Source organism: Rhineura floridana, chromosome 20, assembly GCF_030035675.1.
Source record: "Rhineura floridana isolate rRhiFlo1 chromosome 20, rRhiFlo1.hap2, whole genome shotgun sequence".
Taxonomy (NCBI): Eukaryota; Metazoa; Chordata; class Lepidosauria; order Squamata; family Rhineuridae; genus Rhineura; species Rhineura floridana.
This window is the reverse complement of record NC_084499.1, coordinates 1,977,306-1,995,415: the sequence shown is the minus strand read 5'-3', so window position 1 is coordinate 1,995,415 and position 18,110 is coordinate 1,977,306. Positions and strand designations below refer to the sequence as shown.

Sequence of the window (18,110 nt, the reverse complement as noted above, 5' to 3'; positions counted from 1 at the left end):
TTTATGAAGGAGTAAAACAGAGAGAGAGAGAGAGAGAGAGAGAGAGAGAGAGAGAGAGAGAGAAATCCCTCTGTAGGTGGGTAAAACAAATAAAACCATACTGTGCTTATTTCAGGGTTTCTGAATGTCCCTGTTCCGGAGAGTGTGGGAACACATTTATATATTGCAGTTCTTCATCCCTGTTAAAGCCAGCTGAGAAGAAACAGCTTCTTTTGTGGGTGCAGGCTTAAACAAGTGGCAACCACCCAGCAGGAATGGGTTTGATGCACAGGCCACTGAGGATGGCTGTTGTTACTGTTACTAGCAAAGTCTTTGCTATGCCTCTCTTTTGCTCTGGAGCCCAATCCAGGTGGAGTGCTGGAATGGTCCTACAAAGTGCAAGCCAAGGGCTGGACTGGGTCATGCCTGTTTATTGGCCTCCATCCAGCCCATTACTGAGTGCGCACTGACACCTGTTCTGAGCAGCCACAATCCTTCCTGGGTTAAATGAAAAGACACCTGCTTACTTACTTACTTACTGCATTTGTATACCGCCCCATAGCCAAAGCATACAGGTGAGATGATACATCACTTTAAATCCCTGGCTGACCTCCCCTGGCAGTTTCATGCAGATGTTAATTTATAGCACTGGGGATTAAAAACAAGCCTGTGACTTCTTAGCACAAGCAGAGATCATATTTGTGGTGTCTCATTCTCTGGAATCAATGGAGCCAGGTTTGAAGCGAACCACCAGGCCTTGATGCCTCAACAACCCTCCTAGACAGAAGTGTCTCAAAAAGCTATTAATCAAAAGTACCAGAAAAGTACACAGAAAAGTGATCGAAAGCTGCTAAGTGATCTTGGAGAGTCAGTGGTCAGTGGTCAGTGGTTAGTGGTCACACTCCCACTGCCTTCCTCCTGGCGAAGGCCCTCCTACAGGGTGACCAGGGCTGTTTCCATTCTGTTCCAAAAGTGGGTCAGAAGCCAGACTGAAATAGGTCCTGGTTAGTGGTGTAATGGTAAATTTTGAAGTGCAGCAGCTTATCGGGACAGTCCCCATAGCCACATCACCCAAGGACAATCCAAAAATGCAACCTTTGTGGATTCTCTGGCTTCCTCTATGCTGACCTGTTGTTGACAACAGTAAAACTTGAAAGCCTTGTTATCACTTTTTTCACTTTCCAGAGCAAAGAGGACCTGTCCTGCTCCTGCATTGGGGGAGGGGAAGGCCTGGAACTGTGCTCCCCTATATCCCCCCTACTGGTCCCAATAAACAGGTTCATCCAAAAATGTCTCAACATGGCCAACCTCCATCTGGGGATGCTCAACACTAGATCTGAGAGAGCCTCTGCATCCAGGAAGTATTTCCATTCAGCAGTGGAGTGAGCAACACATGGACAGAACCTTTCATATGTTCTGTGTAGCCAACACCAGGCAGGAAGACTCGAAACTGGGACTCAGCTGAACAGGGAGATGGAACTCTGTTAGATTACAGGTGGGGGGTAGCCCCCAGATGCTGCTCAATTCCAATTGTAACCATCCCTGGCTATTGGCCATGCTGAAAGCAAGGTATGGTGGGAGTTGTAGTCCATCAAGACCTGGAGGGCACCACATTGGCTACCTCAGGTTCACTTGAGTGACTCCACTGCTGTAAACATAGAGTCAAACATTGCGGTTGATGATATTCTGAGAACATAGATGGACTTGGCCAAGACAGGACACCAAGCCAGGGTGGCATTCTTATCTCAGATGGCCCCGCTGGCTCCCCGTGGAGCAATCTGGCTTTTCAGACTCAACGTATGAAGACCTGATGGATGTCAGTATGGCAACCTGGAAGCCCATGGCTGACAGAGGGACTGCCCAGAAGAGAGGACAGTCTTTATGCTCCTGACCCCCCCCCAGATGCAATTGGCTGGTTCACCCTTCCCCAATGGGATGCTGCCCAGATGTTGCTGGACTCCATCTGCCATCAGCCCAGAAGCCAGCATGGCCAGTGGTCAGGGATGATGGAACAGGTTGTAGCCCAGGCACTTCTGGAGAGCACCACGCTGAGGACAGTGGTGCTACCACAACGCCCACCACCAGACTTTCCAAAGCAACGTAAGTCCCAAAGCATGTTGGACTCAACAACCCAAGCAGATTCAAACCATTAAAATGGATAAAATGCAGCAGAGGCATCATAACGTTGCAGGAAGTCTTCAGTCCCTGTCATGTAACTGAGGGAGGGGGCTTCACCCTACACCCTCCATCATTTGAGACAGTTGACATTGTCCCTGCAGGCCAACCCACCTGACCAGCTTCCCCCCCCCTGTAGCCGGCCACTCTTACCTCGCAGGTCAACAAATAGGCTGACCGAGATCTATAGAAGATGCAGCGGTAAATTTTAGCTGTCTCTCTCCCTCACCCCCACCCCGTCTTGCTACTTCCACTGGTGATGGCTCTTTGGCGTGTCTGAGGTGGATGAAGAGGTGCCAGCCTAAATGAGATGGTACCGCAGCCTCAGGGAAGATGAGGATTTTGCTTTTGAACCTACTAATTAAATAAATCATTTGGCCATATTTGCAACTCAAAAGGCTCGCCGTGTTGATGCAACGCCCTCTCAGTCAGGCTGTTTTACTGGAAAGGCGGCTCTAGTTTAAGCCACTTAGCAGTTGTGAAGCAATGAACTGACACATCCTTACTCAATGGATTGTTTGCACACAGAGCAGCCTTTGCCAACTTGGTGCCCTCCAGATGATTTGCACTGGTGAAAATTGGTGGTGAAAGCATTGAGGGCATCTGGTTGGCAAAGGCTTCACAGTCCAAGGTTGGCGAGGGCTGGTGTAGATCAATCTTTTTGTAAAACTGTCAAGCTGTGTGGCATGGAAAAGGTAAGCCAGATGCTTCCCAGAGAAAGTCAAACATGTGCCATTTTTATCTGGTACTGAGAATGTGTTCTTTGAACTTTATTTATTTATTTATTGCATTTGTATACCGCCCCATAGCTGAAGCTCTCTGGGCGGTTTACAGCAACCAAAAACGTTAAAACAAATATACAGTTTAAAACACATATTTTAAAAACAATTTAAAAAACAATGTAAAAATGTAAAACAATTTAAAACAACTTAAAACACTCCTTTTCCAGTTGAATATGCCCTCCTCTGCCCACCCCCAAATCTTGGTTCTTTGGGGTCTTGTTCCTTTCACATGCAGTCTTTGTTTCTAATTTAAGTCCATTGGGGACCTGCAAATTTTGGACCCAGTGCCCAAGGACCTTACACTAGTGACCAATAACAGAAAGCCAACTGCAGGGAGGTTGGAGGGGAAGAAAGCCAAATCCAGCCCAGTATCCTCTATGGGGCACAGATCTGGGGACATGCTAACTTCTCTGCCCTAGAGATTGTGCAGAATACCTTCTTGAGGGACATCCTTGCCCTCCCGAGGGGTACCCCCGCCCTCCTTTTAGGGATGGAAACGGGTCTCCATTCGATAGAGTCGCTTGTGCATGCGGCGCTTGCAAGGTACTGGTTGAAGCTCGTATGTATGAGCGACTCTCGGCTACCTAAGAAGTGTTTCATGGAACAGCTACAGAGGCCCTTTTATAACACCTGGGTTACGCATTCCAAAGTGATTTTATCCACATATGGGATCAACACCGAACTTCTTCCCTCCCACGTTTCCCCCCGCATGAAGCTCCTTTATAAGGACAGAATTTTGCTTTACTCTAAAAGAAGGGACGTTTATGGTTCCACGCTTTCAGCCTTTTCGCTATGGTATCCACTTGTCAAAACAACTTTTGGTCTTGAACAGTACTTTCGCTTCCTGACCCCCCCTTCCCTAAGAAAGGCCTTTACGGCCCTACGATTTCAATCTATGCCCTCGGCCTTTCTGGAGGGGAGGTATGTAAATCTTCCTGTCTGCCAAAGGGTTTGCATCTGTAACTCTGGGAAGTGGAGGACATTGTGCATTATTTATTAAGATGCTCTCTGTATAATGAGCTTCGGCTGAAATTTCTAGCTCCCATTCTCCGCCCCTTGCTAAGCAGGCCCCTCTGGAGCAAATATGTGTTCTCCTAGCGGGCTCTGACCCTTTTGTAACTCTTCAGCTGGCGAAGTTTGCTTTGGCTGCTGGGAAAATGAGAGTCCGACACCTAACAACATTGGGTGCTCGCATGGGGTCTCCCTCTGTTTAGTTTTAGCCTTTAACCCATGCCATTCTCGGGTTTGTAGTGTCATCACTGTGATATGCATTCCCTTCCGGTGGATGTTTTAGTTTCGTTCTTGGGTTTTACGATGGGGATTGCTATTTTACTTCTTCCCACTGGACTTATTTTATTTTATTTTGGATGAGTAGCGCAGTGGGTTTTATTTGGAATTTTATTAGATTGTACTTTTTTGTACTACATTGTAATGACCTGTGGCTGTAAACAATAAAGATTATTTCAGAGAAAATGCAACATTCACACTCAACATACAAAGAGAAAGAGAAATTTAATTTATCAATATCAGAAGAGGAGTGGACTTGGCTGTTTAAGAACATCCCAATCACATTATCAAATATTAATCTGAAAGAAAACTTCTTTAAAGCAATTTATCAATGGTATTTAACACCACACAGGTTAAGCAAAATATTTAATCAAAATATGTACTGTTGGAGATGTAGAAGAAATAAGGCAGATTTTATACATTTTTTTTTTGGAGTTGTGTTAAGATACAACCCTTTTGGAACAAAATTTTAGATGTAATACAGGTCAAATGATATAAAAAAATCCTAAAACAACTCTTCTGTGTTTATTTCGGGAAGAAGTTATTAATGTAGATTCTCAACTAGTAGCAACTCTGCTCACGGTGGCAAAAATATGTATTGCTCAAAAATGGAAGAATAACAAACTGCCAACACTGGTAGATTGGTTGAAAAAAACTTGGGAAACAGTATTAATGATAAAAATGACTTATAATAGAAATGCAGTGGAACATAACCACCAAAATATTTTTTTAGAGAAATGGGCTCTGTTTATACAATTTTGGAATGATAAGGTGACAGATGAAATAGCCCCATTTAACTTATTTACTTCAATATAGTAATTTATTATATCTTGTTAGTATGTTTAAAAATATAAATGTGTAAAGAGCTAATCTTAATGTTCTCTCATCTTATCCATTTTTTCATCTTTTCCTTTTTTCGTTCATCCCCTACCCTCTTTTAAAGCTTTCATGTAATCAAATTGGGATTGTATGTTGTATTTAGATTTTATTTATTTCCCAGAAAGTTTATAAAAAATTTTGAAAAATCATAGTAAGCTTGTTTAGGTCATCAAACCATTGCATAGTAGTTGGTGGGAATTTGTCCTTCCTGTCTCGAAGTAGAAGTCTTTTAGCAACCATTAGAGCAAGTAAAGTCCATTCTTGTTGCTCTGCCAATGTAACAGGAATATAATTTTAAAATTGCTGGCCACTCCGTGAGTCCCCTGCTGTGATTCTGTTGTGCCAAAAGTTTTTGTGACCCAACCAAATATGCCATTAAAAATTTGGCCACACCTACTTTTACACTTCAGCCATTCCCACTTTGACATATGGCCCCCGAGGTTGACCAAGGGTCAATGTGGCCCTCAGCCTGAAAAGATGACAAATGAGATTCAGTGTAACTGGGGCAATTTCCCCCTCCCCAGCTTCATAGTTAAGAAAACATTAGGGTCTTTGTTGGATGTTCATGCTCAGGGAAGACTTCTCCATAACTCCAACATAAAAACAGAACAAAATGAAGATAAAATACAATAAGGAGCAGTGGTGACATCACCCATCAAAGATGGTGGCTGATAACTAGGCACTCCTCCCTAAACCAAATTTTTGGGGATGAAAATGCTTGTCAAATCTAAGGCAAGTTAATAATTAGAATATGCAACTATCAGATCATATTCCAGGGCCTGCATGGTGCAAAAGAAAAAAAAAGTTTATTTTGGCACGGGGGAGTCTAATCGTACAAATCAGCACAAATGGTAAAAGATGAGCAATTGACCACAATATTAAAGCCATTCAGGCAAGACCTCTCAAAGAAATGGACCTCTGATGAAGGAAACCACGGGGGTGTCCATGTAAATAGTAGTCCATGTAAATCATCAAGAAGGCTCTGGAGGTTGGATTACAGAATGTCCACCACTAAGGGGCTCCCTAGGATGATCTCCACCTCCACCTGGAGGACACTGAGAACAGAAGGAGGCATTGGAACTTAAGGGGCTGTGGGGTGGCAGAAGTGGAAGAAGATAAGAACTTGACGGAACTGTTTGTAAAATCTTTTGATGAGCTGTTCTCAGACTTCCATATAACACAGCAGGATATGTATGGAGCATGTTTGTAGGGCATGATATTCAAAGCCATTCCCAGGAGGCAAACCTAAGGATATGATAACAAGGTTTTCTCATTATCCCCTAAAAGAAGGGTTCCCAGACAGAGGTCTGTGGCCCACCAGTGGTCCACAAACTTCATTCAATTGGTCCACAGCCAGACCTCATTAAATATTTCTTTTGATTTCTAAATGCATTGCTCCTTTTATTTCATATATTGCATTACAATTTGAATTCAGAATTCTATGGAAGACATCCTATTATTATTATTATTATTAAAGTAAAAGAAGCATCTGGCATAGTGCATTACAGTGGCTATAAAAGACAGAAAAATAATTAAGTGGTCCATCAAAACCATCAGCAATTTTCAAGTGGTCCGTGGGGAAAAAATGTTTGGAAACCCTTGCCTCATATGGGGTCCTAGGGAGAGACGGGATTGTTTTTGAAGATCTGAGTGCTGAGACTCTGCAGAAAAGGCAGGAGTTTAAGGGATGCACCGAGCAGCTTCATAATGCAGGACTGCTTTACCCCTGGGGATTCAGCAATGATGCTGGTAGTTTTACAATTTCTGCACATCAGCAGGAGACTCGGCAGTTGATGATACTGCTGGGTTTGAAGAACCTTGGTGAGACTCCAACAGATGCCAAGGGAGAGACTGAAGGAGAAGAGGATCTGTGCTATGATGGGGCTAGGGAGCGGGCCCTTTTCGTAGTTCCACCACCCACTGAAGCTCGAAGGGTGGTGGTCTGGGAGAGGGCTTTCTTTACGGCAGCCCCTAAGCTGTGGAAGCCGCTCCCCACAGAGGTGCATCTGGCAACTTTCCTGTACAGTTTTTGGCACATGCTGAAGATGCACTTCTTTACCCTGGTCTTTGACACCTGGAGCATGTGTTTTTAGGACCAACCCTATTTGGGATTTTAAGTTGTTTTAAAATTGTTGTAACCCACCCTGGGACCTTTGGGTGAAGGATGGGTAATACATCATCATCATCATCCACAACAACAGTGTGAGTGGGAAAGAAAAAAGAAAAAGCCAAAATTCAGTCAAAGAAAGCAGGTTTGAGGGCAACGCATCATATCAGGAACATTCACTGGGAAAAGTTGTGCAAGATCATATGAGGGAAAGCAGCAGAGGTGTAGTTGATGTATATCCAAAAACGAAGAAGTAGAGAATATATAATAAGGTGTTGTAAATGTTGAAATGAAATATTGCTTGAACTATGTGGTGGGTAAATAGGTCATTTTACTGTGCAATATGCAGGCGTGTTAGATGGAAGGGGTGGTTAAAACAGTACAGAGGAGGAAAGGACCAAACTGTTGGGGACTCACTTGGTGGTTCTCCCCAGCAAGCCGTGTGCTAGGCGAGGCTTCCTGGCTGCAGGGCATCTGCACAGACCTGCTCCCTTAGAGGGAGGTCGTTGTTGGGGCTTTTTTTGCTATGGCTAATTCAGGGTTTCTTTCAGGGATGCTATCAGGGCAGGGAGGGGGACTAGTATGATACAAGCAGAGATAATGGATAATCTGGTCAGAGATGGAAAGGGGAAAAGAAATTGGTATGTTCGGCAGAGGTCAGGAACAGAAATCACACAATAGAATATGTGTGGTATTTGCTATTATTTTTAAGTCTTCAAATGCTATGTAAATAATTATGTTGCTTTCAGCATTGTTTTTGATGTTTCCCCTCCACTGAAATGCATTGAAATTGAACTGCTGCAACTAACAAATCGCTTTCAGCGTCTCTCGGCAGACAGCACCCCTGAAGAGCCTCAACAAAGTCACCTGCATCAAGAGACACTGACTGCAAGGGAAGACTCCACACCACAGAAGAAGGAAGCTGATGGAACCACTGCTCGTGGCAAAAAGAGGAGGGTGCTGGTGGTTGGAGACTCGTTGCTCAGGGGGGTAGAGGCACCGGTATGCCAGCCGGACAAAATGAATCGGGAAGTCTGTTGTCTCCCTGGGGCACACATCCGGGACGTTGCTGACAACTTGTCGAGGCTCACTGGGAAACAAGATAGGTACCCCTTTCTCCTCATCCATGTGGGCACAAACGACACAGCCAGAAACACCTTGGAACAGATCACCTCGGACTATGAGGCTCTGGGTAGGAAGGTCAAGCATTTGGGGGCGCAGGTGGTCTTCTCGTCAATTCTGCCCGTGAAGGATAGAGGACTACAAAGGGAAAGGAAGATACTGCAGGTCAACAACTGGTTACGCAGATGGTGTCGACGGGAGAGGTTTGGATTCTGGGACCATGGTCTAAGCTTCTTGGAGGGGGGACTGTTGGCAAGAGATGGGCTGCACCTCACGAGGACTGGAAAGAATCTCTTGGGCAGAAGTATGGCATAACTCATCAAGAGGGCTTTAAACTAAAGCCTCTGGGGGATGGAGATGATAGCTTAAATACCGATCCAAAGACAGCGGGTTGTAAACGCAACGATTTGAAGGGTACAGGAGACACTGGGAGAGAGAAAGGGATACACGGCACAGCTCATGGTATATTAACGGAGGAATCCAATCAGGACAAAAGAGACTTCTGCTGTCTATATACCAATGCGCGGAGCTTGGGAAACAAGCAAGGGGAGCTTGAAGTCTTAGTGCATCAAGGCAAATATGACTTCATAGGGATAACAGAGACTTGGTGGGAGGACTCCCATGATTGGAATATAGCCATTCAAGGATATAAACTCTACAGAAAGAATAGAAGCAACAGAAAAGGAGGGGGAGTAGCGCTATACGTGAAAGACAAATACACCTCTATGGAAATCCAAGAGAGCAAACAAAGGGGTCCGGTAGAGACCATTTGGGTAAAAATAAATGGAGAAACAAATAAAAGCGACATGGTGGTAGGTGTCTACTACAGACCCCCTGGCCAAGAAGAGGTGATAGATAAGGCCTTTCTCAAACAAATCTCTGAAATCTCAAGGAGGCAAGAAGTAGTAGTGATGGGGGACTTCAACTACCCGGATATCTGCTGGGAGACAAACTCTGCGAAGCACAAAACCTCCAACAAATTCCTGATGGGCCTTGCTGATAATTTCCTCTTTCAAAAAGTAGAAGAAGGAACAAGGGGATCGGCAATCCTGGACCTGATCTTAACTAACAGGGACAAATTGGTCACGGGAATTAAAGCGGTCGGTACCTTGGAGGAAAGTGACCACGTAATGCTGGAATTCGTGATTCTGGGGAAAGAAGAAGAATATAGTCAAACATGGACCTTGGATTTCAGGAAAGCCGATTTTAACAAGCTCAGGGAAATGATGGGTAGGATCCCGTGGCTAGATAGACTAAAGAAAAAAGGAGCCCAAGAAGCGTGGGAGTTCATGAAGAACGTATTACAAAAAGCGCAATCGCAAACAATTCCAAAGAGGAAGAAAAACGGAAGACATCGGAAAAAGCCAATGTGGCCACACGGAAGACTGGTGGAGGAGGTAAAAGTAAAAAAGAGCATGTATAAAGAATGGAAGGAAGGACGCATCACCAAGGAAGAGTACCGACGAGCGGCTCGGGCTTGCAGGAATAGCGTAAGGAAAGCTAAAACCCAGAATGAGCTGAGGCTGGCGAGGGAAGCGAGGAACAACAAAAAGGGGGTTTTCAGATATGTTCGAAGCAAGAGAAAGACCAAGGAAATGGCGGGACTGCTGCTCAATGAGGATGGCAAAATGTTGACCGATAACAAGGAAAAGGCAGAACTGCTCAACGCATATTTTGCCTCCGCTTTCTCCCAAAAAGGGAACAGTGTGCAACCTTGCATCGGTAGCAATCTCAGGAAGGGGTCGGGATTGCAGTTCGAGATTGAGAAGGAGATAGTCAGGAAATACCTAGTTAACCTAAATGAGTTCAAATCTCCAGGGCCTGATGAACTGCATCCCAGAGTATTGAAGGAACTTGCGGATGTACTCTCGGAACCTCTTGCCATCATCTTTGCGAAATCATGGAGAACGGGAGAGGTGCCGGAGGATTGGAGATGGGCAAACGTCGTCCCGCTCTTTAAAAAGGGTAAAAAAGAAGATCCGGGGAATTACAGGCCAGTCAGTCTGACTTCAATACCGGGAAAGATATTAGAACGGATGACAATGCTGTGATTAGAAGGAGCCAGCATGGGTTTGTCAAGAAAAAATTCTGTCAAACTAATCTCATCTCTTTTTTTGATCGGGTCACTAGCTTAATAGATGGTGGAAATGCTGTAGATGTCATCTATCTAGATTTCAGCAAAGTGTTTGACAAAGTCCCCCACGACCTTTTGATTAGCAAACTGGTCATAACATAACATAATTTATTTACGGTCAAAGACCCGTCAATGCAAATATATAGTACAATACATTTGTAATAAAAGAATAAATGATAAAATATAAAATTGCAAGACCTTTTGATTCCAATTATTACTTCATAGAATAAACCAGTTAGCTATGTAAAATTTCAAGTCGTAACAATTGCGCAGCATATATAAAATTTGCGACCCTCATAGTAGTTATTTTATTTGATCCTGTTATTAAATAACGCAACATATTGTCAGGGGCTAGTTGTGCAATACTTTCCATTATACCAGATAAAAATTTACAACGTATAGATTTATATATGGGACAGTTAAACATAACATGATTGAGTGTTTCAATGTTACCCTCCCCACACGGACATACATGTTGTTCGTAGGGAATTCCTTGATACCTTCCAAACAATAATGCAGAATAAAGGGAGTTAAATCTAGCCTTAGTAAAAGCTAGACGAAGTTTTGGGATCGTAAGAAAATCCAAATAGGCAACATGGTTAGAGGGCATAGGATTTAGGTTAAAATAGATAGGGGAGCATGTTTTTGTGGCCATAGTAGTATCAGATTGAAAATCTATATCCTTTAAACGAGTCCGAATAACAGATTTAGCTGAACTAGAAGTTTGTACAGATAGGTACACTAATGAGAAGCCTATCGAGGCAAATTTACTCCTAAATTTTTCATTCCAACTAAATTTAAAGATATCATTCCAAAGATATATTAAATAGCCCGGGGGATGTTCATATGCCAATCTAGCCCAATAGTTGGTGGCCCTCAACCACGCTTGGCATTCAATAGAAGAAAGACCACACTCTAATCTAAGAGCCGCCGTCGGAGCGCATCTTGGAACACCCAATATACGACGTAAGAAAAAGGAAAGAACAGATTCTACAGAAGAATTAAATGTGTGGATCCATAGTGCCACACCAAACAATAACTGTGGAATAATTTTTAATTGAGAAACCTGAATAACTGCGGGCACATATTATTATTATTATTATTATTATTATTATTATTTATTAGACTTTTATACCGCCCGACTAGCAATAGCTCTCTGGGCGGTGAATACGAGAAATACAATAAAATCACATAGTATAATACAACAAAAACATATAAAAATAAAATAATCTAAAATCAATCACAGCAGATTTTAAAATTAAGTTAACTTAAATTAAAATGCCTCGGAAAAGAGGAAGGTTTTACCTTGGCGCCAAAAGGATAACAATGTCGGCGCCAAGCGGACCTCCTCGGGGAGAATATCTCCCCCCTTTATAGAAAAAATAACGGAGGACATGCCTTGTAGAATTACGTGGCTTCTGAACAGCAGCCCGTATATGGGTGGCCCAATTCAGCGTATAATGAAAGGTAATACCTAGATATTTGTACTGTAAAACCAAATCAGTTTGTTGAGCGTTAATTGTCAGGTACCTAATGTTTTTCGTCTGGAAAAAACCAAAATTTTTGTTTTAGCATAGTTTATATTTAAATGGTTCTGCGTGCAATAAAACATAAAGGCTCGTAATAATCGCTTAAGCCCCACCTTAGAAAGGGAAAGGAGGGCAGCGTCGTCTGCGTACAGAAGCAGGGGGCACGGTTGTGTGCCTATTTTGGGAGAATGATAATCCCTAGATGTACAGCTTAAGTTTAGATCATTAAGATATAAGTTAAATAAAAGGGGAGCTAAAGTGCATCCCTGTCTCACCCCCTTTCTTGTAAAGATTGAATTCGTCAGACCTCCTCCGCAGTGAGGTGTGTTGATGTAAGTTATAAATCAGAAAAAGTAGTCTTTTATCTATTGAGGATTTTGCTAATTTACTCCAAAGATGTTCCCTTGAGATAGAGTCAAATGCAGATTTTAGATCGACAAATGCAACATAAAGGCCATTTCCCTTATGGTTCATATATTTTTCTGCCAAAAAATTTAGCAGAAGACAGTGGTCAAGAACTGAGCTTCCTTTTCTGAACCCAGCCTGTTCCTTCCCCAAAATATTTTCTTCCTCCATCCATGTGTATAATTTGCTTTTTAAGTAGGACGCATAGAGTTTAGTAAACTGATTGGCCTGTAATTTGATGGGTCCGCTCTGTCTCCGTTTTTGTAGATAGGAACAACTATAGCTTCCCTCCACACCTGTGGAAAGGAGCCAGTATAGTTAATTCTAGTGAATATGTTAGCTAATATCGGCGCCCACCAATCAGGGAAATTTTTCAGTAATTCCGGAGGTATATTGTCTGGACCCAGGGCCTTTGCAGGTTTCAACCCTAATATCAAATCCTTTATTTCTTGCTGTGTGACCGGAGGCCACAGTGGGAGATTAGAAAAGTCTGGGGAAGGATTAAAAATAGCAAAATTATGACATCCTCATAAAGCTCAGAAAAATATTGTTCCCATTTATATGATGGAATGTTGCATGGTATATAGGGGGTAGATCTCAGGGAGTTGGCAATAATTGACCAAATTTTTTTAGAGTTTTTGGTCCTAGCAGCACTGATTAAAGACTTCCAATCATCCTGTATAGCCAGGCTCTTTTTCGTAGCCAAAACTGTTTTATATCTTGTTTTTATTGTATAATATTCCGGAGGGAGAAATTTAGAGTTTTGTTGCCGATATTGTAAATAGGCATTTCTTAGTTGCCTTTTAAGAGCTAAACAATCGCTATCAAACCATCTAGATTCTACTCTTGATTTTAAATTGGTTCTAGAGGTAGTAAATGACAAAATTGGAGTGAGATATGCAATTAGTTGATCATATTCAATAAGAAGAGAGTATATGTTGTTATCCTTCATTAGTTTCTCACAGGTACTACAAGCCCACGGGGTATTTAGACTACATGCAATTCTCAAACCTAATGCTTCGGACCATATCGTCTTCTTGTATATACGAAAATTATCATTTAAAGATAGAATATGCTCAGGATTTAAACGAAACTGCTCAGAAAGATGACATGAAAAGGTAAGAGGTAGATGATCACTGTTTAGGGTAGTTCCAACCGCGAAAGCAGTTTTTAACTTTAACAAATGTTTAGATATTATAACATAATCGATCACACTGCTTCCGCGGTTGGAAATATAAGTGAATTCCCCACTGTCATCTAAGCCATTTAATATTAGCAAGTCGTGGGTACCCACTAATCGTGCCAAACATATTCCTCCATAATTAATCTTGGAGTCTTTTGATGCTCTGTCAAAAGAAGGGACATACAATTTATTATCTTCACCTCACCACAGGTTAGATGTAAAAAGAGAATCGATGTTAGATCCAGTTCTTGCATTAAAGTCACCAGTGAGAACCAGTTCCGCTTTGGGAGTTGCATATTTAAGTTCTGATAAATAATTATCAAGCTCATCCCAAATCGCCTCCGTATATCTCCTTGAATTGGAAGGGGGAATATAAACATTAATGATCAAAAAAGACAGTGTTTTAAACATCAAAAGCACCGCCATAGCAGTACTTTCCAAAGGTTGAAGTTCTCTATGTCGGACCGTCAACGAAGTGGAGATCATAATTGTTAGTCCTCCTTTCGCTCTACCTCTCCTATTATCCGAGGGCATCGCTGGAAGGTGGTAGGAGGAATATTCATTCAAAATAGGGGGAGTGCTAAGCCAAGTCTCTTGAAACGAGATTATATCAAATTTGGTCAAATAGGCAAGCAGTTCTGGATCACTTTGTTTTGATTTCCATCCAGCTATTTTCCATGAAAGAAAGTGAACTACATCATTTTTTGGGGGAGAGATCTGCATGTATGAGGAAGATAACTGAGGACCCAGGCCCTGCAGGAGAAAGAAAGCATCGCCCCAAGGGAAGGAGAGGCTGCTGCTGCTGTGCTGCTGCTGCTGCGGGACCACCACCTCCACCACCCTTCCCAGAGGGACTTCTGCCTGGCAGGACCAGGCCCCAGGTACCCAGCCAGCCAGGACTGATTCTTACCACCTGTCCCTCTTTGGAGGGATACATAAGCCGGCTGGCTGAGGTGGCCTGGGAGACCCAGGCCCTGCAGGAGAAAGAAAGCATCGCCCCAAGGGAAGGAGAGGCTGCTGCTGCTGCTGTGCTGCTCCTTTCTTTTTCTTTTTTTTTTTACTTTTTGTTGGTGTGTTGATGCAATTTGAGATGAATGGGTGCCTGATTATATGAATGTATGTTTGTTTATATGCTGTATATATGGCTGTATATATAGCTGTTTTTATACGTTTAATTGTTGTATATTTTAGTTGTATTATGTGCTTCAGAGAGAGTTTTATCCATCAGGCGGGGAGACTTGAGGGGGCCCCAATTGCTGTAGTGACGGGCAAAGGAAGGTATGGCGCTGTGAGAAGGACGTGCCAGGTAAGGGGAACGCGGTCCAGACATGTTGTGGCTGTGCCTTGTTCCGGTCCTTCCCACACCCGCAAGGTCGTTGGTAGTCCTATCAGCCAACTCTCAGATCTCCAGTTGCTGTTATTAAATGCCAGATCGGTATATAATAAAACCTCCCTCGTCCACGATTTGATTGTGGATGAGGCAGCCGATCTGGCATGTATAACCGAGACCTGGGTGGGTGAGCAGGGAGGAGTTGGTCTCTCTCAGCTCTGCCCACCGGGGTACCTGGTCCAGCATCATGGTAGATCTGAGGGTCGGGGAGGTGGGGTCGCTGTCGTCTATAAGAGTTCCATCTCACTCACCAAGCACCATGTTCATTCAGTTACTGGCCTGGAGTGTTTACACCTTGTGTTGGGCCAGAGGGACAGGCTGGGAATCCTTTTGGTGTACCGCCCACCTTGCTGCCCAATGGCTTCCCTAACTGAGCTGGCGGAAGTGGTCTCGGATATATTGTTGAGGTCCCCCAGACTAATAGTACTGGGGGATTTCAACATTCATGCCGAGACCACTTTGTCTGGCGCGGCTCAGGACTTCATGGCTTCCACGACAGCCATGGGGCTGTCTCAATATGTTAGTGGTCCAACACATGTATCGGGGCACACTCTAGACCTTGTTTTTGCTACTGAGCATGGGGAAAGTGATCTGGATGTGGGGAGTTTTACAACACTCCCTTTGTCATGGACAGACCACTGCTTGCTGAAGTTTAGACTTTCAGTAACCTCTTCCCTCTGCAAGGGTGGGGGACTTATTAAAATGGTCCGCCCCCGGAGACTAATGGATCCTGAAGGTTTTCAAAGGGCTCTGGGGGATTTTCCGGCTGATAGGACTGGCGCTCCTGCTGAAGCCCTGGTCGCTCTGTGGAATACGGAGATGACCCGGGCTGTAAACACGATCGCTCCTGCACGCCCTCTCCTGTGTAGAGCTCATACAGCTCCATGGTATACTCCGGAGCTGAGAGCGATGAAGCAAGATAGGAGGAGGCTTGAGCGGAAATGGAGACGAACTCCCGACGGATACAATTATGCGCTGGTTAGTGCTTCGACTAAGCTCTATGTAGGAGCAGTGAAGGCAGCTAAAAAACATCATTTTGCTGCCACTATTAAATCATCTCTTTGCCGCCCAGCGGAGCTCTTTCGAGTTGTCCGGGGGCTTCTCCATTCAAACCCTCCGGACAGGGTGGAATCATCGGAGGCCCGCTGTAATCAGTTTGCCGATCACTTCCAGAATAAGATCTCATGTATCCGCCGGGACCTAGACTCTCAAGTTATAGCAGTAGATCCTAGTGAGATGTCCGGAGCACAGTCTTGTCCTGTTTTGTTGGATGAGCTTCAGTTGGTTCAACTCGAGGACGTGGACAAGGTGCTTGGACAGGTACGTGCAACCACTTCGGTACTGGATCCTTGCCCCTCCTGGCTGATAAAAACTAGCAGGAATGGAACAGGTAGCTGGGCCAAGGAAGTGATAAATGCCTCTTTACGAGAGGGAGTGGTCCCGGGCTGTCTGAAAGAGGCAGTGGTGAGACCACTCCTGAAAAAGCCTTCCTTGGACCCAGACAATTTTAACAGCTACAGGCCAGTGGCGAATGTTCCATTCCTGGGCAAGGTCTTGGAACGGGTGGTTGCTGGCCAGCTCCAGGCGCTATTGGATGAAACTGATTATCTAGATCCATTTCAATCGGGTTTTAGGCCCGGTTTTGGCACTGAGACAGCCTTGGTCGCCCTGTACGATGACCTATGTCGGGAAAGAGACAGAGGGAGTGTAACTCTGTTGATTCTCCTTGATCTCTCAGCGGCTTTTGATACCATCGACCATGGTATCCTTCTGGAGAGGCTCGCGGAGTTGGGAGTTGGAGGTACTGCTTGGCAGTGGTTCCGCTCCTACTTGGCGGGTCGTCTCCAGAAGGTAGTGCTTGGGGAACATTGCTCGACACCGCGGGCTCTCCAATATGGGGTCCCGCAGGGGTCAGTTTTGTCCCCCCTGCTTTTTAATATCTACATGAAGCCGTTGGGAGAGGTCATCAGGAGTTTTGGAGTGCGTTGTCATCAGTATGCTGATGACACGCAGCTCTACTTCTCCTTTTCATCTTCTTCAGGTGAGGCTGTCGATTTGCTGAACCGTTGCCTGGCCTCGACAATGGACTGGATGAGAGTTAACAAACTGAAGCTCAATCCAGACAAGACTGAGATGCTGTTGGTGGACGGGTTCTCTGATCGGATGGTGGATATATACCCTGTCCTGGACGGGGTTACACTCCCCCTAAAGGACCGGGTTCGTAGTCTGGGAGTCTTTTTAGACTCTTCCCTCTCACTTGAGGCTCAAGTAGCCTCGGTGGTTAGGAATGCGTTTTACCAACTTCGGTTGGTAGCCCAGCTACGTCCCTATTTGAGTAAAGAGGACCTTACATCAGTGGTACATGCTCTGGTAACCTCACGTTTGGATTACTGTAATGCGCTTTACGTAGGGCTACCTTTGAAGACAGTTCGGAAGCTACAACTAGTGCAAAATGCGGCGGCCAGATTGCTGACAAGGACCAAGCGGTCCGAGCATATAACACCTGTTCTGGCCAGCTTGCACTGGTTGCCAATATGTTTCCGGGCTAGATTCAAAGTGTTGGTATTAACCTATAAAGCCTTATACGGTGCGGGACCACGATACCTTGCGGAACGCCTCTTCCGATATGAACCGGCCCGTGCACTACGTTCTGCTACGAAGGCCCTCCTCCGGGTTCCAACTCACAGGGAGGCCCGGAGGGTGATGACAAGATCTAGGGCCTTCTCAGTGGTGGCCCCCGAACTATGGAACAGTCTCCCTGAGGAAGTACGCCTGGCGCCGACTCTGCTTTCCTTCCGGCGCCAGGTCAAAACCTTCCTATTCTCTGAAGCATTTTAAGTTACATTGATCTAATTTTAATAATGTTTATTGTATTGTTGATTGTATTTTAATATTATTTTGTTATTCATTGTATTTTTATACTATTTTATGTTCACCGCCCAGAGAGCTATTGCTAGTCGGGCGGTATATAAATTTAATAAATAATAATAATAATAATAACACCGTGACCACAATATTTTTCAGGCGTAAGATGTCAATTTATCTCCATCGTTTGGTTTGGGGTATGAGCTGGAGAGCCCAGTTCTTGAGGATATAGGAATCTGGCTTTATCCCATTTGTCCCCTACCAGAATTGGTT

At 44.2% G+C, this 18,110-nt stretch overlaps 1 protein-coding gene across 1 annotated transcript in view; it reads right to left on the bottom strand.

Annotated features, from left to right (window-relative positions):
• The window catches only part of LOC133373811 (lipocalin-like), a 390,232-nt gene that overhangs the window by 76,310 nt on the left and 295,812 nt on the right, over positions 1–18,110 (bottom strand). The gene's annotated exons all lie outside the window — the stretch shown is intronic.